This window comes from Pelobates fuscus, chromosome 6 (genome assembly GCF_036172605.1).
Source record: "Pelobates fuscus isolate aPelFus1 chromosome 6, aPelFus1.pri, whole genome shotgun sequence".
Lineage (NCBI taxonomy): Eukaryota > Metazoa > Chordata > Amphibia > Anura > Pelobatidae > Pelobates > Pelobates fuscus.
Genome location: NC_086322.1, coordinates 62,277,433 through 62,282,900, shown reverse-complemented (window position 1 = coordinate 62,282,900; position 5,468 = coordinate 62,277,433).

The window sequence follows — 5,468 nt, the reverse complement described above, 5'->3', positions numbered from 1 at the left end:
GATATATCCCTTCCAGTGGATCAAATATTTAAGGGTATCTAGCCTGAGTCTCGAATAAAATATGTCTTGCACTTCATACTCTGGATCACCAGAAACAATAAAAGGGTCGTGAGGAGGAAGAATTCTAACAGGAAATGTATTTTCCTTATATGGCTTTACAAGGGACATGTGGAAAGATGGGTGTAAATGGTAGTGATTCAGCAAGCCCAGTTGTACCACAACAGGAGTAACAATCTTCTTTATACAGAATGGATCAATGTATTTGGGACCCAATTTTTTTGGATGAACAAGGAAGTTTCAGATACTTGATTGACAACCATACTGATTGATTGACATGATAGGAAGGATGCGGTGTTTGTTTGTGGTCAGCATATTGCTGCAATATTTTTTGTACAAGTTGGAAGCTTTGCATTAAATGGGGCAAATGGGTAGTGACATCTGGCATGGTAGTGAAGGTAGGCAACCCAGGGAAAAAAGTAAACTGGAAGCCATAATCCAAGAGAAAAGGAGAGGCATGAGTTGAGTCTAGAATCCTGGAGTAGGCAAACTCTGCTGTGGTGAACAATTCTTTTTAGTCAAACTGTAACTGTGTTATATAACAATGGAGATATGTTTCAAATGTCTGATTGGTTCTCTCCGTTGGTCCATAAGTATGAGGGTGGAAGGCAGTAAAGAAATCTACTGAGATGTTGAGAAACTGACAAAAAGCTTTCCAGAATTGAGACGTAAACCGTGTGCCTCTTTCGGAGAGGAGGGAGTCAGGGATACTGTGTAGTCTGAAGACATGGTCCAGGGAAAAAGCTGCAGTCTTTTTAGCTATTTGGAGGTTTTTAGAGGGGATCAAGTGGGACATTTTTGTTAGTCCACTCAGGGCCGGTGCAAGGTCTTCTGTCTACACAGGCGAAGACAAATTTTGCTGCCCCCAAAATTTATCTTCACCTGTCTGTCTAATATTCCCACTTTTGCCCCTCTTACCCATTCTTTTGCCCCTTTTGTGCATCTTACCACCTTTTTCTCTTGTTTTCCCTTTTTGTATATTGTATCCCCTGTTTGGCATTCACACACACACACACACATACTGCTCACACACACACACACTGCTTATACACACAACACAGCCTCTTACACACTTGCACTGCTAAAACACACTCACTGGCTCTAACAGACACACACAAACAGTCTCTTACACACACTGCTAATACACACTCAGTGGCTGTAACACACACACAGTCTCTCTCACACGCACAGTCTCTTACACACACACACGCACACACTGGCTCTAACACACACACACTGGCTCTAACACACACACACACACACTAACTCTTACATACATACACTGGCTCTAACACACACACACACTGGCTCTAACACACACACTAACCCTTACACACACACACTGGCTCTAACACTCTTACATACACACACTGGCTCTAACACACACACACACACACTGGCTCTAACACACACACTAACTCTTAGACACACACACTAACTCTTACATACACACACACACTGGCTCTAACACACACACACACACTGGCTCTAACACACACACACACTAACTCTTACACATACACACACACTAACTCTTACACATACACACACACTAACTCTTACACATACACACACACACTAACTCTTACACACACACACACTAACTCTTACACATACACACACACTAACTCTTACACATACACACACACACTAACTCTTACACACACACACACACACACTAACTCTTACACACACACACACTAACTCTTACACACACACACTCTAACTCTTACACACACACACTCTAACTCTTACACACACACACTAACTCTTACACACACACACTAACTCTTACACACACACACACACACACACACACACTAACTCTTACACACACATACACACACTGGCTCTAACACACACACACACTGGCTCTAACACATACACACACACAGACTTACTGTTTCTTATAGTTGCCAAACAGAGGTCCCGCTGCACTGTTGTAGCGTTCCTCCTCTCTCCACAGCAGTTGGCCGCCGGGATATGATGTCACATATCCCAGCAGCCTGTAGCTCAGGACAAGATTCGCCGCGGTCGCTCCTCGGTGTTCCGCCCCCCTCCCTCAGTGGCTGCACGTTTCCCAGCCAGCTGAGCAGATTGCTGCAGAAATTGACCGGCGGGAGCGGAGTTCTCCGTGCTCCCGCCGGTCGCTTGGACATTTTTGCGCCCCTCGGGTCCGTGCGCCCTAAGGCGGCCGCTTGTGCCGCCTTATGGTAGCGCCGGCCCTGAGTCCACTACAACCATGATGATGTTGTATCCCTGGGAATTGGGTAGCTTAACTATATAATCGACTATAAGATGATTCTAAGGTCTGTATGGCATGGGTAATGGTTGTAGGAGTCTGCCGCTTTGGAGGTTGTAGACTTTGATCTTGCACAGGTAATACAGAAACTCACATAACTGGTTACATCTAATTTTTTAGTAGGCCACTGTAGCAGACCTAGGGTAACCCGACTGGTTACCTCTGCTAGTTCCCTTCCTTCAACCGGCCGGGAACCAGTTAGGGCATAAGGAGATCCGTTTTCTTCCCCCCCCCCCCCCTTAGTAACTGGACGACACACAGTCCTGGAGGTACAACACACGGCTTTTATGCATAACCCCATGCAAGGGGTTTACCATACAAACATTCAAGGACCCATCCCAAGATCCTCCCCCTCCCTGGGGCCCCAGAATGGGAAGGGATGCTGCTCCCTTTGTCCCCAATGCCCGCCTCTAAACAAACAGGGTTTCCCACATCAACCGCCAGGGTTCTTCTTCCCAAGAGCCTCTGTGCCTGTGAGTCTAGGCGCGGGAAAAGGGGCCGTCCCTTTAGTCTCCCTGGCACAGAAAAGCCCGCCCGCGGGAAAAGAGCTGGTCTCTTTATCCCTCAGGCTCATGAGAGCCCACCAAACTTGCCAGTGCCCCAAAAGTGCCCACAACAATCTCAGGGACCCTCGCCTCAGTCCCTCGATCGACTAGTATCCATTCAGGAGGTCCTGGTATGAAACCCAGACAAGGGAAGCATCTCCCTTCAGGGTATGAATGCTCCCCCTGGCTGGCGTTCGTCTATACGAATGGCGGCCACCCAGGGAAGCACTCATTAATTACTTCCCTTGCGGTTTCACACCGATGTTGCGAGTGCAAAGTTTTGATTAATTGGTGTGAACGTTCTAATGGGGCACCGGGGAGATCCTCGTTCGGGAAACAAACGAGGCAGGAAACAATACACGAATGCTCCTCCTGGTGGCGTTCGTCTATACGAATGGCGGCCACCCAGGGAAGCACTCATTAATTGTTTCCCTTGCGGTTTGTAGTTTTCACACTTAGGTTGCGAGGTGGGAACATTCTAACCTAGCATTCTAAAAAAGGGATTAGGGTGGTCCCCGTTCGGGAGGTGAATGAATTCCTTTTGTGGAAACACTCCCGAACATAGAGTGGGCACAATAAGCAAACTTACAGGGGGGATACATGTAAGAGAGAGGGAAAATCCACGAACAGGCAGCGGTTCCACCACAGCCACCAAAAGTTGTAGATTCAGAAACTCTTTGCCCTCCATGATCTCACACAGGGGCATCATAAAAATGTTGCATAACTCAGAGTCGGACGGGTTTGGTTAAGTGAATTCTACCGTTTGATAAAAAAGAATCCTTCTGGTGAGAGAGGTAGATTGGTGGTGGAAACTGTAGATTTGATCTCTTGTAACAGATGTACAGTAATCCCTTAGAAAGTGATGGTGTTGTAGTTTCGTTTCTTTTTAATTTTATTTCTTCTGTTGTATGTAATCTGAATAGAGTGTCTGTCTTTTGATTTCTTGACACGGGTCAACATGTCACATGAAAGGTAAACCTAGAACAGAACAATGCCCAATGAGCTTGGCGTGTATTGAGACGTCTTGCAGTATGGAGGTATTCCAGTTCTATTCCTCCATTCTTCAAAGGCTCTCTTTATAACTATTAATTCTTTATCTCCAACATCGTTAGTTTATTTGGCTTCTGATAGTTTTCAGGAATAGAAGGCAAGAGAATGAAGGGAGCTTGATTTCTCACCTCTCTGTGACAGTATTGCACCTGTGGCCGTAACAGATGCATCAACTTCGGGAATATAGAGATTCAGAGAATTACCAGATTTTACTAATTACATGACGTAAAGTCATGATTTTATTAAGGACACGGAGGCGAGTGTTAGGCTTTATCTCTTTCTTTATTCTACAGCAGCAAAGAAAGGATATTAAGCTATTAATATAAAAACAAAATAAATAGCCCTTAAAGGGTTAAGTATCTAACATGTTGAACCAATGAGAGCAGTCCTTGTTCTAATATACTCTCATGTGACCTAAGCCACTCCCTCTTTCTTGATGATGCCAAAGCCGAAAAAGTCAACAATAAACGACCAACATGAACAACTTACTTGACATGACCAAGATTTCAACTTCCGAAAGATGCGAAGACATGATCCGCTAGTAGAGGGTTCTAGGTAGCATTCTCCATTGCAACCAAGAGAAGAAATTTGATCCCGATTAACCCATTGTGAAGGTTTAAGCTGTAGGAGACAGAGAAACATGTGGTAAAATATGTTCAGATACTGCTGTCATACATTTGTAACTGTGACATTTAAAAGTTTAAAAAAATTGAACATGTCACCGTGAGTCCAGTAAAGCAACAAATCATTCTAAGTATTCAGCAACCCACATTAAAGTCCAGACAAATCATACATGCCATCGAAATTGGGTGGGAAGACCAAGTGTACGATTTACCTGTCTTTGGGTGGGCTAATACTCACCTCTGTGTCCTTAATAAAATCATGACTTTACGTCATGTAATTAGTAAAATCTGGTAATTTTATTAAAGGACATGGAGGCTCATATTAGGCTGGTTTAATGGGATTCTCCAGTGCCAGGAAAACATATTCGTTTTCCTGGCACTGCAGGACCCTCTAGTGCCCCTCTCCCTCCCACCCCCCATCCCAAGTTGCTGAAGGGGTTAAAACCCCTTCAGTCACTTACCGGAGTCCAGCGCTGATGTCCCTCGGTGCTGGGTCAGGCTCCGCCCACGCGCGGCAATGGCTGCGCACGCGAATTAAACCTCCCCATAGGAAAGCATTATACAATACTTTCCTTTGGGGATTTCAGTGACGCTGGAGGTCTTCACATAGCGTGAGGACGTCCAGGTTCGTTTTAAAATTCATGTTTTATAAACACAGAAGTCCCTCTAGTGGCTGTCTAGTAGACAGCCACTAGAGGAGGACTTAACCCTGCAATGTAAATATTGCAGTTCATGAAAACTGCAATAATTACACTTGCAGGGTTAAGGGTAGTGGGAGTTGGCACCCAGACCACTCCAATGGGCAGAAGTGGTCTGGGTGCCTGGAGTATCTCTTTAAAGCTGTGAGACAACCATAGAAGAGATGTATTCACCTGGATGAAAATAGTACTC